This window comes from Oryctolagus cuniculus, chromosome 8, assembly GCF_051225735.1.
Source record: "Oryctolagus cuniculus isolate XC-2025 breed Fujian yellow rabbit chromosome 8, ASM5122573v1, whole genome shotgun sequence".
NCBI classification, from domain to species: Eukaryota; Metazoa; Chordata; class Mammalia; order Lagomorpha; family Leporidae; genus Oryctolagus; species Oryctolagus cuniculus.
Window position 1 is genome coordinate 4,313,723 of NC_142874.1, and position 22,401 is coordinate 4,336,123.

General features: G+C 40.8%; 1 protein-coding gene across 1 annotated transcript in view; it reads right to left on the reverse strand.

Annotated features, from left to right (window-relative positions):
* LOC149124800 (zinc finger protein 39-like) overlaps positions 1-22,401 on the reverse strand; it is a 750,627-nt gene that overhangs the window by 657,755 nt on the left and 70,471 nt on the right. The gene's annotated exons all lie outside the window — the stretch shown is intronic.

Here is a 22,401-nt window from a genome sequence, read left to right on the forward strand (position 1 = left end):
TACTAGGATATCTCTGTCCTTCTCCAAACCTGGAAAGTTCTCTGCTAGTATCTCACTAAAAAGGCCTTCCAATCCTTTCTCTTTCTCCATGCCTTCAGGAACTCCTAGAACTCGAATGTTGGTTTTTTTAATAGTATCCTGTAGGTTCCCAAATATTTTTTAGATTTCTAATTTCCTCTTCTTTTCTTTGGTTTGACTGTATGTTTTCCTGTGCTCTGTCTTCTAAGTCCGATATTCTCTCTTCTGCTTCACCCATTCTGTTTGTAAGGCTTTCTAATGTGTTTGTCATTTGATCTATTGAGCTCTTCATTTCATTTTGATTTCTCTTCACTATAACACTTTCCTGTTCTACTAGTTTCTGAGTTTCATTTTGATTCTTCCTTAAAATTTCATTTTCACGAGAGAGATTTTCAATCTTGTCCATTAAGGATTTCTGTAGTTCAAGGATTTGCTTTTGAAAACTTCTAAATGTTCTTATCATAAATTTTTTGAAATCCGTATCTTGCATTTCTTCTATCTCATCATCTTCATACTCTTGGCTTGGGGTGTTTTGCTTATTTGGAGGCATCATAGTGTCATCGTTGATCTTGTTCCCTCTATTTCTGTGTTTGTTACTCGGCATAGTTAATTCTTCTTGTGTCACTGTGCGTTTTTTTTTTATTCTGTGTCCGTGTTAAGTGGACTGCCTGCTGTTGGAGGAGCCTTGGAGGCTTGAGATGGGTGCGGCCTGAGAGCTCTGCCTGGTTCTTCCTGGTTAAGGGTGTGCAAAGGTGACACCCTCAGGTTATGCGTGGTAAATCTCTTTTTATTTATTTATGTATTTTATTTATTCAGGGGGTAAGTAACACCGCATGGCACCGCTGTGCAGAATTGATGGTATTTCGCTTCCAGTCTTTGGCTTCTCTGGACTCCAACTGGGTTGCCTAGGCTACTAAATTGTAGTGACTCAGTTCCTTAGCTCTCCCCCATTGATATGTAAATCCAGAGAGGAGGCCTGCTCTTTGTCTCTTGGGAATTCTTCAAGCCTTGCAGCCTTGTAACCTTTGCAAGGTTAGGGGGAAGAGAAACCCAGAAGCTTTTTTTTTCCTTCTTTCCAGTAGTCAGTTTGCCGCACTTTCCGGCCCCCCTCTAGATTCTGACCCCCGTTTCCCCACCAATGTCTTGGGTTATTGAGCTCACCTCCCCTTCCAGCGCCGATGTGTGGACTCGGTGCCCTGAGCATCCCAAGTCTCCCCGCTGTTGTCTGTGTGGCATGCACTCCCCTTCGAGCACTGGCGCGCAGACCCTGGGGCTTCCGCAGCTCGGTCCTGCGACTTGGCTTCCGCAAGGTGGGCGACCTTGTTCTCCCAGTAGGTCCTCCGATTCATCCAGAAGAGTTTCCCCTGCAATATTTTCCTGGTTCTTTTTCCTGCGGCTACTGTAACTCCCCTTTTATTAAACTAAATTTTCCCGGACTATCGGTGTAATTAAACTCTCCACAGTGAAACATAAAGAAAAGATCCTAAAATGAGCAAGAGAGAAACATCAGATTATTCTCAGAGGATCTCCAATCAGACTCACAGTTGATTTCTCATCAGAAACTCTACACACAGAAACACGGTCATCAATATGAAAGAAGGTAAAGGGAGGAAACCTCACAGCAAAAGATCACAGGGAATTCACAGCATATATTAGAACTTATTTTTGGCAAATGGCAAGGCAAAGTTACCACTTATCATTAGTCACATTGAACGTGTATGGCCTGAACTGTCCAGTTAAAAGACACCAATTGGCTGATTGGGTTAAGGAACAAAACCCATCTATTTGCTGCTTACAAGAAACACATCTTTCCAACAAAGATCCATACAGACTGAAAGTGAAAGGCTGGAAAAAGATATACCATGCCAACAGAAATGAAAAAAGAGCGGGCGTAGCCATCTTAATATCGGACAACATAAACTTTACCACAAAAACTGTTAAGAGAGACAAAGAGGGTCACTATATAATGATTAAGGGATCAATACAACAAGAAGATATAACAATTATCAATGTATATGCGCCTAACTACAGGGTACCGGTTTATCTAAAAGATTTGTTAAGGGACTTAAAGGGAGACTTAGATCCCAATACAATAGTACTGGGGGACTTCAATACACCACTCTCAGAAATAGATCAACAGGACCGAAGATCAACAAGGAGACAGCAGATTTAAATGACACTATAGCCCAAATGGATCTAACAGATATATACAGAACTTTCAATCCTACAGCTAAAGATTTTACATTCTTCTCAGCAGTACATGGAACCTTCTCTTGGATTGACCACATACTACGCCATAAAGCAAGTCTCAGCAAATTCAAAAGAATTAGAATCATACCATGCAGCTTCTCAGACCATAAAGGAATGAAGTTGGAAATTAGCAACTCAGGAATCCCTAGAGCATACACAAACACATGGAGACTGAACAACATGCTCCTGAATGAACACTGGGTCATTCAAGAAATCAAAAGAGAAATCAAAAACTTTCTGGAAGTAAATGAGGATAACAGAACAACATACCAAAACTTATGGGACGCAGCAAAAGCAGTGTTAAGAGGAAAGTTTATATCAATAGGTGCCTACATCAAGAAATCGGAAAGGCACCAAATAGATGAGCTTTCAATTCACCTCAAGGATCTAGAAAACCTACAGCAAACCAGACCCAAATCTAGTAGGAGAAGAGAAATAATTAAAATCAGAGAAGAAATCAACAGGATTGAATCCAAAAAAAAAAATTACAAAAAATCAGCCAAACGAGGAGCTGGTTTTTTGAAAAAATAAACACAATTGACACCCCATTGGCCCAACTAACTAAAAAAAGAAGAGAAAAGACCCAAATCAATAAAATCAGAGATGAAAAAGGAAACGTAACAACAGACACCACAGAAATAAAAAGAATCATCAGAAATTACTACAAGGACTTGTATGCCAGCAAACAGGGAAACCACTCAGAAATGGATAGATTCCTGGACACATGCAACCTACCTAAATTGAACCAGGAAGACATCGAAAACCTAAACAGACCCATAACTGAGACAGAAATTGAAACCGTAATAAAGGCCCTCCCAACAAAGAAAAGCCCAGGACCAGATGGATTCACTGCTGAATTCTACCAGACATTTAAAGAAGAACTAACTCCAATTCTTCTCAAACTATTCAGAACAATTGAAAAAGAGGGAGTCCCCCCAAATTCTTTCTATGAAGCCAGCATCACCTTAATTCCTAAGCCAGAGAAAGATGCAGCATTGAAAGAGAATTACAGACCAATATCCCTGATGAACACAGATGCAAAAATCCTCAATAAAATTCTCGCCAATAGAATGCAACAACACATCAGGAAAATCATCCACCCAGACCAAGTGGGATTTATCCCTGGTATGCAGGGATGGTTTAATGTGCACAAAACAATCAATGTGATACACCACATTAACAGACCGCAGAAAAAAACATATGATTATCTCAATAGACGCCGAGAAAGCATTTGGTAAAATACAACACCCGTTCATGATGAAAACTCTAAGCAAACTGTGTATGGAAGGAACATTCTTCAATACAATCAAAGCAATCTATGAAAAACCCACAGCCAACATCCTATTGAATGGGGAAAAGTTGGAAGCATTTCCACTGAGATCTGGTACCAGACAGGGATGCCCACTCTCACCACTGCTATTCAATATATTTCTGGAAGTTCTAGCCAGAGCTATTAGGAAAGGAAAAGAAATTAAAGGGATACAAATTGGGAAGGAAGAACTCAAACTATCCCTCTTTGCAGATGATATGATTCTTTATTTAGGGGACCCAAAGAACTCTACTAAGAGACTATTGGAACTCATAGAAGAGTTTGGCAAAGTAGCAGGTTATAAAATCAATGCACAAAAATCAGCAGCCTTTGTATACACAGACAATGCCATGGCTGAGGAAGAACTGCTAAGATCAATCCCATTCACAATAGCTACAAAAACAATCAAATACCTTGGAATAAACTTAACCAAGGACGTTAAAGATCTCTACGATGAAAATTACAAAATCTTAAAGAAAGAAGTAGAAGAGGATACCAAGAAATGGAAAAATCTTCCATGCTCATGGATTGGAAGAATCAATATCATCAAAATGCCCATTCTCCCAAAAGCAATTTATAGATTCAATGCAATACCAATCAAGATACCGAAGACATTCTTCTCAGATCTGGAAAAATTGGTGCTGAAATTTATATGGAGGCACAAGAGACCTCGAATAGCTAAAGCAATCTTGTACAACAAAAACAAAGCCGGAGGCATCACAATACCAGATTTCAGGACATACTACAGGGCAGTTGTAATCAAAACAGCATGGTACTGGTAGAGAAACAGATGGATAGACCAATGGAACAGAATTGAAACACCAGAAATCAACCCAAACATCTACAGCCAACTTATATTTGATCAAGGATCTAAAACTAATTCCTGGAGCAAGGACAGTCTATTCAATAAATGGTGCTGGGAAAATTGGATTTCCACGTGCAGAAGCATGAAACAAGACCCCTACCTTTCACCTTACACAAAAATCCACTCAACATGGATTAAAGACCTAAATCTACGACCTGACACCATCAAGTTACTAGAGAACATTGGAGAAACCCTTCAAGATATTGGCACAGGCAAAGAATTTCTAGAAAAGACCCGGGAGTCACAGGCAGTCAAAGCCAAAATCAACTATTGGGATTGCATCAAATTGAGAAGTCTCTGTACTGCAAAAGCAACAGTCAGGAGAGTGAAGAGACAACTAACAAATTGGAAAAAATATTTGCAAACTATGCAACAGATAAAGGGTTAATAACCAGAATCTACAAAGAGATCAAGAAACTCCACAAAAACAAAAATAACAACCCACTTAAGAGATGGGCCAAGGACTTCAATAGACATTTTTCAAAAGAGGAAATCCAAATGGCCAACAGGCACATGAAAAAATGTTCAAGGTCACTAGCAATCAGGGAAATGCAAATCAAAACCACAATGAGGTTTCACCTCACCCCAGTTAGAATGGCTCACACACAGAAATCTACCAACAACAGATGCTGGAGAGGATGTGGGGAAAAAAGGACACTAACCCACTGTTGGTGGAAATGGAAACTGGTCAAGCCCCTATGGAAGTCAGTCTGGAGATTCCTCAGAAACCTGAAAATAACCCTACCGTTCGACCCAGCCATCCCACTCCTTGGAATTTACCCAAAGGAATTTAAATTGGCAAACAAAAAAGCAGTCTCCACCCTAATGTTTATTGCAGCTCAATTCACAATAGCTAAGACCTGGAACCAACCTAAATGCCCATTAATGTTAGACTGGATAAAGAAATTATGGGATATGTACTCTTTAGAATACTATACCGCAGTAAAAAAAAATGAAATTCGGTCATTTGCAACAAAATGGAGGAATCTGGAACACATCATGCTGAGTGAAATAAGCCAGTCCCAAAGGACAAATATCATATGTTCTCCATGATCGGTGACAACTGACTCAACACCAAAATGGAAACCTGTTGAAGTGAAATAGGCACTATGAGAAATGGTGACTTGATCAGCATAGCCCTGACTGTTAATGAACAACTTAATACATTATCCCTCTTAGTAGTTTTTTTTGTCTGTTCTACTTAATATGACTGGTTTAATTCTGTAATTAATACACAGTTATTCTTAAGTGTTGAAAACTAACTGAAATGTGATCCCTGTTAAACATAAGAATGGGAATAAGAGAGGGAAGAGATGTACAATTTGGGACATGCTCAAGCTGACTTGCCCCATATGGTAGAGTTAGAAACATACCAGGGGATTCCAATTTAATCCCATCAAGGTGGCATGTACCAATGCCATCTCACTAGATCAAGTGATCAGTTTCAGTTCAGAATTTATCATTGATCATAATGAAAGGACTAAGAGTCAAAGGGAGCACATAAACAAGTCTAGTACCTGCTAACACTAACCGATAGAATAAATAAAGGGGAGAGTGATCCAACATGGGAAGTGAGATACTCAGCAGACTCATAGAATGGCAGATGTCCTAAACAGCACTCTGGCCTCAGAATCAACCCTAAAGGCATTCGGATCTGGCTGAAAAGCCCATGAGAGTATTTCAGGCATGGAAAGCCAAGACACTCTGGCACAAAAAAAAAAAAAAAAAAAACACAAAGAAAAAAACAAAACCTAAATGAAAGATCTCTGTGAGTGAGATCCCAGTATAAAGAATAGGTCTCCAAAGAAGGAGGTACCTTTTTCTGAAGGGAGGAGAGAACCTCCACTTTTACTATGACCTTGTCTAAACAAGGTGAGAGTCGGAGAACTGAAAAGACTTCCATAGCCTTGGAAACTCATGACCGGTGCATAGGGAGATTACTGAGGCCATACACAGGAGTGTCAATTTGTAAAGTCAACAACAGGAGTCACTGTGCACTTACTCCTCATGTAGGATCTCTTTCCTTAATGTGCTGTACATTGAGACTTAATGCTATAACGAGTACTCAAACAGTATATTTCACTTTGTGTTTCTATGGGGGTGCAAACTGTTGAAATCTTTACTTAATGCATACTGAACTGATCTTCTGTAAAAAAAAAAAAGAAGAAGAAATTATCAATTCCCAACTTGACACTCACTGGGATTAAACATGACAATAGGTCTGATCTGATTTCATCATAATTTCAAAAATCATCTATTATTTTTCACTTTATGTTTCTGTGTGGGAGGAAACTGTTGAAATCTTTACTTAATGTATGCTAAACTGATCTTCTGTATATAAAGAGAATCTAAAATGAATCCTCATGTGAATGGAAGGGGAGAGGGAGTTGGAAAGTGGAGGGTTGCGGGTGGGAGGGATGTTATGTGGGGGAAGCCATTGTAATCCATAAGCCGTACTTTGGAAATTTATATTCATTAAATAAAAGTTAAAAAAAATTTCAAAAAAAGAAGTGGAGCAGCCAGAACCTGTACCAGCACCCATATGGAATGCCAGCATCACAGGCAGTGCCTTAATCTAGTTTGTGGTTCTATGTATGGATATGTTAGAACAAAATTATTCTGCTAACATTTCTGTGTGCTGCCAGGGTAGAGAGCCACTGCTGCCAGGGTAGAGAGCCACTGATAAATTTCATAGTTTTAGGACCAAATGAAATGGCATGGCCCTCATATCTGGCACTCAGCACTTGTTACATGTTAAATGTGTACACAGAATAGATATGTTAAAGTCCTTTGAACGGGACCTCAGAATGTGACCTTATTTGGAAGTAGGATTGTTGCAGATGGCATTAGTTAGGATGAGGTCCTACTGCAGTAGAGTGAGCACTGATCCACAATGGCAAGTGTCCTTATAAAAAGAGAGAACAAACAGAAATACAAAGACTATGCAGTAATGGAAGCAGAGACTGGAGTGATACAGCCCCTGGCTATCATCAGAAGGTTGGGGAAAGACATGGAATAGATTTCTCCCTCAGAGTCCAGTCCTCAGAAAGGTGTTCAGATTGAGTTTGAGTTTGGACTGCTGGCATTCAAAACTCTGAGACAATACATTCCTGTGGTTTTAAGCAACTCAGCTTGTGGTACTTCTTTAGGGAAGCACTAGAAAACTAATATAGTAGCTGTTCTATTAAGCAAGTTACCTTATCTGGCCATACAGTGACTCCCTCAATTACCCAGGCTCACAGCTACCCACATGCAGAGAGGGATATCTAAACGAGTTTCCAGGATTTAGATTGTGAGTTATGAGATTGTTGGTTACATAAGCAGTCAGGCAGATGGTGTTAGAGCTGAGAGCTACAGAGAAGAGAGTAGGTAGATGGTTGAGTGAGAGAGAATATAGGTTGCATAAGAGGGAAAACAAGAAAGGTCAGAATGCTGTTTCCAGATGTCTCTTCTTTATTTTTTAATAAACTTATGGCACTTCTTTGTGGATAGGCTAATAGGTACTGGTTTGCTTTTGCTTTAGTTTCACTCTTTTTTGTTTTGTTTTGCTTTGCTTTTATCTTTTCCTTGTGGATAATGTTTGGAAAAATATGTAAACACACTAATAACACTTGCCCTTAATTCTAAGATGTCTTTCTCTTTTCTTGCAGTTTTAATAAGTAAATTGACTGCACTAGGGAACTCAGATGATAGCGAAGTCAGCAGAGTGGAGAGTGAGAGGCCATGCATATCAGAAGCAAAAAGACCTGAGCAAAAGTCCAAGCTGTGCCCTGAACTTCTGAGTTTCTGACTATTCTGAAAAACAGCAATGATCAGATTTAGCTCTCAGAATCATTAGAAGGATCAACTTTACTACAGTCTGCATGTTGTCTCTCTTTTCGTTTTTGCTTACAGTGTGATGTTGTTAAGTTGAAAGGTGACTAGTCTGGCTGAGTTTTGTTTTTTTCTTTTAAAGATTTATTTTATTTATTTGAAAGAAAGTATTACAGAGAGAGGTAGAGACAGAGAGAGTGGTATTCCATCTTCTGGTTCACTCCCCACATGGCCGCAACCGCCAGAGCTGTGCTGATCCGAAGCCAGGAGCCAGGAGCTTCCTCCAGGTCTCCCACATGCGTGCAGGGTTCCAAGGACTTGGGCCATCTTCTACTGATTTCCCAGGCCATAGCAGGGCGCTGAATCAGAAGAGGAGCAGCAGGGACTAAAACCGATGCCAATATGGGATGCTGGCGTTTCAGGCCAGGGCTTTAACCCGCTGTGTCACAGTGCTGGCCCCAGGGTTTTGATTTTAACAAGGTCTTACATTTGGCATGACTCTGTCTATCCCCAATACTAAGATTCTTACACCTACACCTGTCATTTTGCTGCTGTGAACTCTATTCCCGTTCTCATGTCATGGTTGTGGTGGTGCTGCAACTGAGTGTGACAAGTCAAAGTAACTCCTAAAATTTCAAAGATGGTCTTACTGGTGGATCAGAAGCCTTGTTTTATGTAATGGGGTATTATAACATGTGTTCCTGGTGGTGCTGGCTGTGTTCTTGGATTCTGGATGAAATATGTTAGAAACAGTAGATACTCTTATTTATGATGTCAGTAATCACCCAAGGCACTTGTCATGAGCTGCCAAGGCCATGGAAGCCTCTTGAGTTCACAAAATCTGACCTTATTTAGATGAGGCCATAATCAAAGTGGAAGTTCTCTCCTCTCTTCAGAGAAAGGTACCTCCTTCTTTAATGGTTCCTTCTTTCCACTGGTATCTCCCTCAAAGATAACTTTCATTTAGGTTATCTTTTTGCTGCAATGACTTGGCTTTCCATGCCTGAAATGCTCTCATGGGCTTTTTAGCCAGATCCGAATGCCTTGAGGGCTGATTCTGAGGCCAGAGTGCTGTTTAGGGCATTTGTGAGTCTATGAGTCTGTTGTGTGTCCTGCTTCCCATGTTGAGGAATCCATCTCTTTTAATTCTACACTTAATGGAATGGCAGAAGGTGTAAGGTAGGGGTCTTGCTTCATGCTTCTGCACGTGGAAATCCAGTTTTCCCAGCACCATTTATTGAATAGACTGTCCTTGCTCCAGGAATTAGTTTTAGATCCTTGATCAAATATAAGTTGGCTGTAGATGTTTGGGTTGATTTCTGGTGTTTCAATTCTGTTCCATTGGTCTATCCATCTGTTTCTGTACCAGTACCATGCTGTTTTGATTACAACTGCCCTGTAGTATGTCCTGAAATCTGGTATTGTGATGCCTCCGGCTTTGTTTTTGTTGTACAAGATTGCTTTAGCTATTCGAGGTCTCTTGTGCCTCCATATGAATTTCAGCATCATTTTTTCTAGATCTGCGAAGAATGTCTTTGGTATCTTGATTGGGATTGCATTGAATCTATAAATTGCTTTTGGGAGAATGGACATTTTGATGATGTTGATTCTTCCAATCCATGAGCATGGAAGATTTTTCCATTTTTTGGTATCCTCTTCTATTTCTTTCTTTAAGGTTTTGTAATTTTCATCGTAGAGATCTTTAACGTCCTTGGTTAAGTTTATTCCAAGGTATTTGATTGTTTTCGTAGCTATTGTGAATGGGATTGATCTTAGCAGTTCTTTCTCAGTCATGGCATTGCTTGTGTATACAAAGGCTGTTGATTTTTGTGCATTGATTTTATATCCTGCCACTTTGCCAAACTCCTCTATGAGTTCCAATAGTCTCTTAGTAGAGTTCTTTGGATCCTCTAAGTACAGAATCATATCGTCTGCAAAGAGGGATAGTTTGACTTCTTCCTTCTTGATTTGTATTCCTTTGATTTCTTTTTTTTGTCTGATGGCTCTGGCTAAAACTTCCAGAACTATGTTAAATAGCAGTGGTGAGAGTGGGCATCCCTGCCTGGTGCCAGATTTCAGTGACATAAACAAGTCTAGTATCTGCTAACACTAACCGATAGAATAAATAAAGGGGAGAGTGATCCAACATGGGAAGTGAGATACTCAGCAGACTCATAGAATGGCGGATGTCCTAAATAGCACTCTGGCCTCAGAATCAGCCCTAAAGGCACTCGGATCTGGCTGAAAAGCCCATGAGAGTATTTCAGGCATGGAAAGCCAAGGCACTCTGGCAAAAAGATCTCTGTGAGTGAGATCCCAGTGGAAAGAACAGGTCTTCAAAGAGGGAGGTGCCTTTCTCTGAAGGGAGGAGAGAACCTCCACTTTGACTATGACCTTGTCTAAACAAGATAAGAGTCGGAGAACTCAAGGGGCTTCCATAGCCTTGGAAACTCATGACTGGTGCATAGGGAGATTATTGATGCCATAAACAGGAGTGTCAATTTGTAAAGTCAACAACAGGAGTCACTGTGCACTTACTCCTCATGTAGGATCTCTGTCCTTAATGTGCTGTACACTGAGGCTTAATGCTATAACGAGTACTCAAACAGTATATTTCACTTTGTGTTTCTATGGGGGTGCAAACGATTGAAATCTTTACTTAATGTACACTAAACTGATCTTCTGTAAAAAAAAAAAAGAAAGAAAGAAATTATCAATTCTCAACTTGACTCTCACTGGGATTAAACATGACAGTAGGTCTGATCTGATTTCATCATGATTTAAAAAAAAATCATCTATTAGTTTTCACTTTATGTTTCTGTGTGGGAACAAACTGTTGAAATCCTTACTTAAGGTGTACTAAGCTGATCTTCTGTATATTAAGATAATCGAAAATGAATCTTGATGTGAATGGAAGGGGAGAGGGAGTGGGAAAGGGGAGGGTTGTGGGTGGGAGGGACGGTATGGGGGGGAAAGCCATTGTAACCCAAGAGTCGTACTTTGGAAATTTATATTCATTAAATAAAAGATAAAAAAAAATGGAATGGCAGAAGCCACTTGTCCCACTCAGCTTTGTGCTGCAACTTCCAAATTAATTCAACTGAGGACACTTGGAGGAATCCTTTCCATTTCAGGCACTATTGTATTTGCAATAAACCTGCAATGTATAGGTATGTGGATCTAAATTTTGTCTAATTCAGTTTATTAATGCCACTAACTTAGATAATGTTCCTTTCTAACATGGAAACAGGAGATTCTGGCAGAAGCAGAATGGAATGCATTCACATCTTTATCCCTGTTCCACAGGTGAAGGACTACAGAAACCTCTTTGTCTCTCCCCCTCTCCTGATGTTCTCTTTATAACACATCTTTTATTAGAAAGGTCTTCCTTATGAATATTTAACACTGAAGATAAGGTTCCAGTATTTAGCATAAATTTAACTTTGTCTCTAACTAGATTACCTGGAGACCCTCATGGGAGATGAAGATGTGGTTAAGGACTAACTGGAGAATCTCATTGTGTTGTCATCTGTTTTAAGCCAAATGAAATTGGCATGACTCAGTTCTTTCTGATTCTTTACCTCTTTGTAGATATTTCAAGCATTTTGTTTCCACTGTTTTTCTTGTTTGCAATAACCATACTGATAAGCCCCAGTATTGTTGATGTCCTTTTTAAGCCGTTAGTGAAGGATATAGTCACTCATACATAGCATCTCTTCCTCTCCCCCAGTTATTTCCAGCAGAGTGGGGAGTCATGGCTCACAGAATTTTGTGATCTTTGTATCTTTTTGTCTTCTTTTCTTTCCTCAGCACTCCTAGGTTGTTAAACACTGAATAGTATCTTGAATGAGTAAGGTTAGCATCAGGATGTATCATCAATTATTGAAGCTACCTCCAGATGTGTGGGGTACTCTGAGATATGAAGTACATATTTAGAACCACTTCCCTGGGGCCATATTTTTGGTACAATGTAAAGCTGTTGCAATGCCAGCATCCTATATGGCAGTGCTGGTTCATGTCCTGGCTGTTTTAGTTCTTTTCTAGCTCCCTGTTAATGTGACTGGGAAAGCACTGGAAAAAGGCCCAAGTATTAGGCTACTGACACTCATGTAGGAGACCTCAATTTAGTTTTGGGCTCCTGGTTTTGGCCTGGTTCAACTTTGGCCATTGTGTTCTGATAGTGCATCAGTTGATAGGAGATAGTTCTCTCTCTTTCCCTCCTTCAGTCACTCTGCCTTTGAAATCAATAAATAAATCTTTAAAAACAACCACTGCACTGCTCAGGCCTCAGACCTCTGCTTTTCAGATTTTCTGAGGCAGTCCTGCCACCTCTGCAAAATGTGATGTGGTTTCTTCAGGGCCCTGCTGGACCTCTCTCAGATAAAGCAGTTGTTGGGAGGGTGATTAGTAGGCACATTGCCTTCAATAGGAGACTCCAAAAGTGTCCTAATTTCTCTTGTCCCTCAGGATCTTGTGGATCTTGTTTAGGGCAGATCCCTGGCAGATCCTCTTCACTGAGTCTCCTAACTCTTTACCCTAGCTTGTATTTCTCATCTCCAGCAGAAAAGCCAACTTCTCAACAGGGAGGTGAGCAGGCACCAGAATTTGAATATTTATGCAAGTTGGACTGTGCATAGAGAAAATCCTTAGGTTTATAAATTTCTCTGACTCAATTCTGTGCCCTGTGATGTGTGCCTTTCTTTTTTAAAAAATTTTATTTAACTAGTATGAGTTTCATGTATTTCAGATACACAGATATAGGAAAACTGTGATACTTTCCACCCTACTCGCCCTCCTGCCCATACGCCAGACTTTCTTCCTCTTCCCTCTCCCATTCCCACTCTTAATTTTTTTTACAAAAATATATTTTCAATTTATTTAATCATCATAAAGTTAACTCTACACTAAGTAAAACTGTTCAACAAATAGCATGAAGAAAAAAAAACAATTGCTGTTCCTCAATAGAAGAGACATGGGCTATAAGGAATTATTGAATCTCAAAATGTCCATTTCACTCCACTACATTATTTTAGTTATTCTGTGAGTTATTTCAGATCAAGATAAACATATGGTATCTGTCTTTTTGGGACTGGCTTGTTTCACCAACTATAATGGTTTCTAGTTGCATCTATTTTGTAGCAAAAGACAGGATTTCTTTTTGTTTACAGCTGAGTATATATACATATATATATATATGTATATGTATATATATGTATATGTATATATATATGTATATATATGTATATGTATATATATATATGTATATATACACTATAATTTCTTTATCCAGCTAACATTTGATGGACATCTGGGTTTATTCCAGATCTTAGCTATTGTGAACTGCAATGAATATGAGTGGACCAATAACTGTTTCATATGCTGATTTGTTTTGGTTTGGGTAAATTCCCAGGAGGATGGCTGGATCACATGGTAGGTCTATATTCAGATTTCTGAAATATCTCTATACCGTATTCCATAGGGGCTGCACCAGTTTACATTCCCACCAACAGTGGATGAGGGTACTTTTCTCCTACATCCTTGCCAGCATTTATATTTTGCTGATTTCTTTATGGCAGCCATTCTCACTGGGGTGAAGCGAAACCTCACTGGGATTTTGATTTGCACTTCCCTGATGTCTAGTGATCCTGAGCATTTTCTCAAGTGTCAATTTGAATTTCCTCTGTTGAAAAATGTGTGTTCAATTCCTTTGCCCATTCCTTAACTGGATTGCTGATTTTGTTGTTGAATTTCTTGAACAGTGTGTGCCTTTCAATTATGTAAATCAGCTCTGGATAAGGGGTCATGAGCATCAGAAAGTCTCCTCTTATCACCAGGCCCCTGCCTTTGCAGGACCATTCCAGTCTTGTTGATTCTTGATCTAGTGGAGCTCTGTGTGAGAGAATGGTAAAAGATTTGGGGCTGTTGAGGAGACAAGCTCACAGAAGAGTGACAAACCCACTGGGGTTAGAGATTTTGGGCTCCTGATGCCCTGCTCTAGCAAGGGTATATGCTGGTCCTTGGGCCTCTCAGGGCTGACCAGCTGGCTCAGTGATGGGGTTAAGGCTGAAGTTGTGAGCGGGGCCTATCCTCATGTGCCCTTTTCATTACTTCCTAGCCTGGAGGAGCAATTCTTCCTCACCCACAAAACTTGTAGTGTGAGGAAATATTTAAAGTCTAAAGTTCAACATTTTCAGTCTATAAATTTTCCATTTTCTCCCCTGCACTCACATGGGAGACTGGGAGGAAGCACCTGGCTCCTGGCTTCAGATCAGAAGTTCTGGACGTAGTAGCCATTTGGGGGGTGAATCAATGGAAGAAAGACCTTTCTCTCTCTCTCCTTCTCACTGTCTATAACTCTATCTGCCAAATAAATACAAAAAAAATAATTTCCATTTTCTGTGCAATCCCTCATTCTGACAGTGTGCCACAATCCACTGAACATGATGGGATTTGCTCCCAACTTCTAGGCATTTTATAGTGTAAGTCCAGTTATAATGTGGTGTTCAAATGTGGATCATCATTTCATATTTCCTAATAAACGCTGCAGTCAGGATGTGCTACAAGAAAGATCATCTGCTTCTAGATCAATGAGGTGTAACCAAAGGCCTTCAAACTCTGGGAGGTTGCAGCCCTGTCTACTCTCTCTGGCATGAGACTTGCCTCCATGCATTCTATAATTCTTTCTCAGAGTTTTTAACATCTCAAAGGCATTTCAAAAGATTTTTTTGATAGGCAGCATGAGAGAGAGAGAGAGAGAGAGAGAGAGAGAGAGAGAGAGAAAGAGAGGGAGAGAGAGAGAGAGAGAGAGAGAGAGAGAGATCTTCTACCTGTTGATTCAATACCCAAGTCACCAGAACAGCTGGGATTGAGTCGTGCAGAAATCATGAAACTAGAGCCTCATATAGGTTTTCTACTTGAATGACAGAGACTCAAGCACCTGAGATATAATCCATTACTTCCTGGGCACATTCACTGGAACCTGGAATGTAGCCAGGATTTGAATGACACTCTAATATGGGGTGTGTGTGTGCCATAATCAGCACCTTAATCTGCTGTACCATAATACCTGCTCCCTGATCTTTTAACAGGTACACAGATACATCAAAATTTTGCCAAAATCAAACTATAAATCTTGCTGACCTGAAGCTAGGTCATATAAATATGACTACTTTCACATATTTGGTTATCCCAGTCTCTGTAATTTAAAAATAAAGATCCAATTGGGCACTTGTCCTTGGCTTTCAGTAGGCAGGAACTGACAAAGGTTGAAGTCAGAAATAAGCTCTGAGATAGAACAACTCAAGAGGACAGCCTCCCTATGAGTTTGCCTTATTGAAAAGAGGAAGAGGGTGGTTTCTCATTCCTCATGGGGTTCGAGAAGATGAATGTCTCCATAAGGACTTTTTTTCTGAATCCACTGTTTGGGAAAATGACAAACCAGCTACACAAAATGCAATCACAAAAATTGGGCAACTTAAGTAGAGACAGAATAATGATGGAGGTCAAAAATTTAGAGCTGGGTTATGAGAAAGTCAAAGTTTACCATGGCCCATTAAGGTGTACTGGGAAAGGAACAGAGGGAAAGTGTTTCATCTAGCCTGAAATCCAGCTTGATCAAAAAAGAAAGAAGGAAAAAGTGCCAGACATCCCTGAAAACTTCCCAAACCACAGGCAGTAACAAGGATCTTGATGTCTTGGAGGGAGTCAAACCATTGATTTGTCATGGGCTAAATCTGCCAAAGGGATGCTAACCTACTTGTGCCATACACCTCAGATTGGCTAGTCAAACTTCATGCTAGAGCATTGCTTGATCTAGGTGGTGGGGGTCTTCAGATTCCAGAAGCCAGGCATTATGTGGACATTTCTAGACCACTTATAGCCACACAATGAGGGTCAGTGGCACTTATTTCTACCAAGATATCATACAAGCAAATATACTCAGTGCAGCCACTGAGCATCTTGAGGGGCAAGGAGGACCAGTGGCAACATTTCCAAGGCTGGAGCCACCTCAGTGAGGCCAGAACCTCAAATTACAGTAGAATAAATGAGCTAGGCTAGCCTCTCTGCCACTGTCCTCTGCACTGTTCATGAGAAAATGGGGAGTTAGAAGACCAGGAACTCTGAAGGGTGAGGTTCAACTGGGCCACAAAATGTTACCCAGTCAAAATTTTGGTATCATTTTCCAGTGTGTTCTAAGGAATGCACCAAAATTGTGAAGTAAAGGAAGATGTTGCAAATAAGATAACCCAATCTGAACCAGGAGCCAGGAGCCTCTTCTAGGTCTCCCATTTGGGTGCAGGGGCCCAAGGACTTGGGCCACCTCCACTGCTTTCCCATAGCAGAGAACTGGATACGAAGTGGAGCAGTCAGGACTAGAACTGGTGCCCATATGGGATGCCGATGCTCCAGGCCAGGTCGTTAACCCACTGCACCACAGCGCTGGCCCCAGTACTTTTTGATCCATCTACTCAGACTTTTCTTCTTCAGTAGGATGTGGGCCATTCCAGGGTGGTTGCTTGATTCATGTCTTCCTGCAATGTGACTGAAAAGCTGAAGACAAATTTGGAGATCATCAGGTCTAAACATTGAAGAGTCAGAATAAAAATTTTTGATCTGCCCAGAGTATCAGCCAGTGAAAGCACCCTGGTGTTATCTACCCTTCTGTATTGTAAGTTTGCAGGGGAACCTGAAACCTCAGAATTAGTGTAGCTTTTCTTTAAGATAGAGTCTCAACTCCAGACCCAATGCACTGTGTGGCAAAATCCCAAATTCCATTTTTTGTCCACTAGATGAATTCTTATGCTGATGGAAATAATAATAAAGAAGCCAGTATCTCATTAAGAATGCTATACCTTTGGTTGTACCTGGCTAGAGGGCCAAGTTCTAGAAGTTCCTGGCAGACATGGGCAGCTGTAATTGGCTGGAAATGGCCTGCCTGGAAGTTTTTTTCTCTACTTGTTGCCAGTAAAGATTAAGCTACCCCCTGCAATGCCATAATCTCATATGGGCATCTGGTTTACATCTCAGACTATTCCACATCTGATGCAGCTCCCTGCTAATTTGCTGAGGAAAGCTGTAGAAGATGGCCTAAGTACTTACGCCTTTGCACCCATGGGGGAAATGTGGATGAAGCTCTGGCTCCTGCCTGCAGCCTGACTCAGCCCTGAATGTTGCAGCCATTTGGGGAGTGAAATACTAGATGGAAAATCTCTCTCTCCTCCCGCCTCTTCACCTCTCTCTCTCTTTCCATCTCTCTGTAACTATGCCTTCAACACAAATGAATTGATACACACAGAGAGGTACTCCATTCATGGGTCCAATTCACAGATGGCTGCAATGGCTGATGTAGGCTGGGCCAGGCCACAGTCAGGAAGCAGGAGGTTCCTTCAGGTCTCCCGCATGGGTGCAGGGATGCAAGCACTTGGGCCATCCTCTGCTACTTTCTCAGGCATATTACCAGGGAGCTGGATCAAAACTAAAGCAGCCAGGACTCAAACCAGGGCCCATATAGGATGCCAGCATTGCAGGTGGCTGTTGAAGGCACTATGCCACGATACTGGTGCTAATAAAATAAATATTTATGATGAAAAAACAACAGTCCATACTCATCCTTCTCATGAATGAATGAATGAATATATGAATTTCATATTTTATGAATTTCCTTAGGCAATGATTATGTTGTTTATTTTATGCATGTGTGTGCATAGATTTAATATAGTAACATATTACATCACATTGTGAAAAAATCATAGATGTAATGAACATTACAGAACCTATACAAGTAACATTCATAAGTCTGAGGTGCTTCACCATAGAAAATAAAGAAAGAGCATGAATACAGATTTGTATATAAATTTGTACCTAAATAAACACATACATTCTTGTGAAATAAATTATATGAATATGGACCAATTAATGTATCCTCCAAATATAATAGAAAGAAAATATACTCAAATCTACAAAATGCATGACCACTATACAAAAGAACCCCAAAACCTAGTATGAACAAACCAAATCTGAAACAAACATGTTTGTTTTGGAGAGGGGCCAGAGAAGCCTCTCGTTCTCTGCTCAGAGCCACATTTCCAGAGAAAAGGAGCCTTTGCTGTCTATTGCAGGTGACTTATGACTGAGAGAAACAACTAGAGCCTGGCCTTTAACCAGGCCTACTACAGATACAAAATTCCCAGTGAGATACTGGCATCCTTTATATAGAGTTGCTCCAGGATAAGAACTCATGTTTTAAACAATAAGATTTGGAGTGTGCCTAGGCAATGCTGAGAGTAAGGTTCAGGCTCTGCCTTGAGGAGAACTATAGCCAACTCTGGGATCTCAGACAGCCCTGAGAACAGTAAGAAAATACAGAAAGGAAGAGAGCTTCAGAATGGGGGGAAATGTTGCCAGGGTTTAAAGCAGCACTTATGGCCTTCTGAAAATATCCTAAAGCCAGACTAAGGAACCCTGACTCTGGGACTTCACATTCTTGGTCTGATAATTTCTATCCATGTCCACAAGGAGGCAGACATTTCTCTTTTGGTGGTCTGTTGTCTGCTCATTATCTAGACTCCACAAAGCTGGGGATCAAGCATCCTTGAGGGCTCATTTTTTCAGGTGCCTTGCAGGTGGAGAATAGATCAGATATCTTGGTGTTTAGCAAGACTTGTGATGGAGCAACAACAATTGGTCAAAATTAGAGTATTAGCCCCACCCCCATTTCAAGGCAGTTGGATGAGGGGTATATTTAATGAGAGATCCCATATTTCTGACCATGCGTTTCATTCCTGTGTTTGAGGTGTAGTGTGAGGATGTTTCTGTGATGTTTAAAGCAAAGGACATGCTGCAATGCATGCTCAAGGCAGAGGACTCAAGCCCATCTGAGCACTTGGGCTTTTAGCCCTAGGAAGATTTCAGACAATATTCAGGAGTTTAGCAATAGTGAGTGATCTTTATGTGGTTTTCTTGGGTAATTAAACTCACAAATAATCAATTGTAAATTAAGAAGTAACAATGACACACATATGTAGGTGTATGTCTGTTAAAATGTATAAATAAAGATAACAAATGTACACATTACAATGAAAATACCTGGAGAGTCTATGAAATGCATGTTTATTCAAACATATTTCTCACTAGATGATTCACCATAACATGGAAGACACTCATAAGTTCACTCCATTATGTATGGATAGACTTACACATGTACTGATATATCTTACTTTCAAGTGAATTATATAGACATGAATAATTATTAAATCTCCCAAACAGGAGTATATAAACACATGTATATATAACTCTACAGCATATGCATATAAATATTATCAGTAAAAATGCAACACCTGACACAAATACAGTGGTTCATTCAGACAGGAGCTGCTGAGGTTCTAATGGAAAGCTTACCCTCTTCTGAAAACTTCCAGTGGAAAAATGACCAGAGTCTTGTTGCTGTCTGTTTCAGTCTTTAAGAACTAACAGTAGGCTCAAGTCCTGGCACAGCGCTAGGCACAAAGTAATACATTTCCAATGCTAGTCCCCAGAATCAAAAACATACATTTTTAAAACACTGTTTTTATGTGTATTTATTTTTCATCTACTTGAAAGAGAGAGAAAGCGAGCAAGTGAATGAGGGAGAGAGAGAGATCGTCCATCTGCTAGTTCACTCTACAAAACTTGCAACACCTGGGGGTAGACAAGTCCAAAATCAAAAGCCAGGGATGGGGCTGGTGCTGTGGCGCAGTGGGTTAATGCCCTGGCCTGAAGCCCTGGCATCTTGTGTGGGCGCTGGTTCAAGACCCAGCTGCTCCTCTTCCAATTCAGCTCTCTGCTAAGGCCTGGGAAAGCTGTGGAGGATGGCCCAAGTCCTTGGGTCCCTGCACCCAAGTGGGAGACCTGGAAGAAGCTCCTGGCTCCTGGCTCCTGGCTTTAGATCAGCACAGCTCTGTCCATTGCGGCCATCTGGGGAATGGACCAGGAGATGGAAGACTTCTCTCTCTCACTCTCACTCTCTGCCTCTCCTCTCTCTGTGTAACTCTGACTTTCAAATAAATAAATATTTTTTAAAAAGCCAGGGACTCCATTTGGGTCTTCTAGGTGGGCCGCAGGGATCCAATCACTTAGGTCCGTTATCTGGTGTCCTCCCAGGCATGTCAGTAGGAAGCTGGGTAAGAAGCAGATTGGCTGGTACTCAAAGTGCACTCCAATACAGGATGCTGGCATCCTAACCATTGTCTTTTTTTCTTATTGTTGTTAAGGTGGCAAAGGATGATGAAACAGTGTTCAGCATTCTGCAGATTATATGGTCTAAACACAGCATGGACATCAGTGGATGCAGCTTCCCTCATCTCTACAGCCGTGTGTTCACAGTAACAAATAAGGTACAGTCAGAAGATAGGCCTGGAACCCTAAGACTGCTGTAGAAAAGGATGGTCATAACCTGACTTCCTGTGGTCTCTCCAGGAGGTGAGACCTCCTGCTCTCTTCTCTGGAGCCTCCAAATACCAGTTGTCATTTTTTTTTTTGTATCTTAATGTATTTATCTGTTAAATGGATAGAAGAAAACTCAATTCAATGTGACTTCGCTAGTCATTCAAAAATTTTCACATTATCCCACTTTTTTTTGTTATGTACTAACCACATGACCAAAAGTAAGGAAACGATATTTGCCATAAACTTCATGAATTTTAAAAATTTTGAGAATAAAGGGTATCCATTTTGCTTAATAGTTAAGATACTTCCATCCTAACCATAGTGACTGGGTTTGATATACCTGACTTCAGTTTCCTGCTAATGCACACCCAGGGAGGCAGCCATTATGGATTAAGTAATTGGGTTCTGGGTATCAATGTGTGTTCCAGGCTCCCAGCTTTGGTACTGGCTCAGTCCTAATGATTACAGACATTTGGGGATTGATCTAGTGAATGGGAGCTCTTTTTCTCTCTGTGTAATTGTCTCTCTGTCTCTCAAATAAGTTTCAACTATATTATAATTGTAATAAACACTAATTACCAAGGGGCAAACAGGTTTGCTGGAAACAGGAAGGAAAGTTAAATTATTTTAAGAATTTATCAAAATGTTCCATTAAATCCTAAATAAAACTTTTACTGATTTAAAACTTGAACACAAACACATGATTCCTTCTTGTTGCCTACTCTAACCCCTCTTTTCTCCTCCATCAATGCTATGCGGCCCTCTTCCAGCACTTTTATCACTGTGTTTATTGAGCCCGCTGAGGAAGGTGCTGACTCCACAGGGCACTGAATTTCTCTCACTCAGCTGTCTCCTGTGCTCACAGCACACCGCCCACTACAGTCACTGCCACAGTTAATAGAGGATGATTTCCTCACCAAGACGATGGGATAGAAAATAAAAATGCCAGTCTCTCATGTTCCTTTTCTGCAAAAACATTCTTAATGGAGAATGAAGTGTTAGTGAAAATGTGGGGAACATTGGCCGGCACTGCAGCTCACTTGGCTAATCCTCTGCCTGTGGCACTGGCACCCCGGGTTCTAGTCCCGGTTGGGGCACCAGATTCTGTCCCAGTTGCTCCTCTTCCAGTCCAGCTCTCTGCTGTGACCAAGGAGTGCAGTGGAGGATAGCCCAAGTGCTGGGGCCCTGCACCCGTATGGGAGACCAGGAGGAAGCACCTGGCTCCTGGCTTCAGATTGGCACGTTACGCTGACTGCAGCACGCCGGCCCTAGTGGCCATTTGGGGGGTGAACCAATGGAAAAGGAAGACCTTTCTCTCTGTCTCTTTCTGTCTCACTGTCTAACTCTGCCTGTCAAAAAAAAAAAAAAGTGGGGAACGTTATACATACTTGATTCTTTTCTTCACTGCTATATACACTTACCAGAGTCTTAGTGAAGTAAAATTGGAATTAACATTTCCTGGGTGTACTTGAAAGTCTTCAGCCAAGATAAGGAAACTGTCCATTTACTGACAAATGGAAGTCCATTCATAAGACACTGCAATTGCATTGTTATGAACTCACCAGAGTCCTCTAGGGTTTCCTGTGTTCTCATGAAAAGAAATTCTGATAACTACACAGAAAAGATTGGGAGAAGAGAAAAGAGACATGGGCTTGCAGTGTTTCTCAATACTCCTAGACACACCAGTCGTGGATTGCCCAACATCCTCCTGGGAGTGACCTGT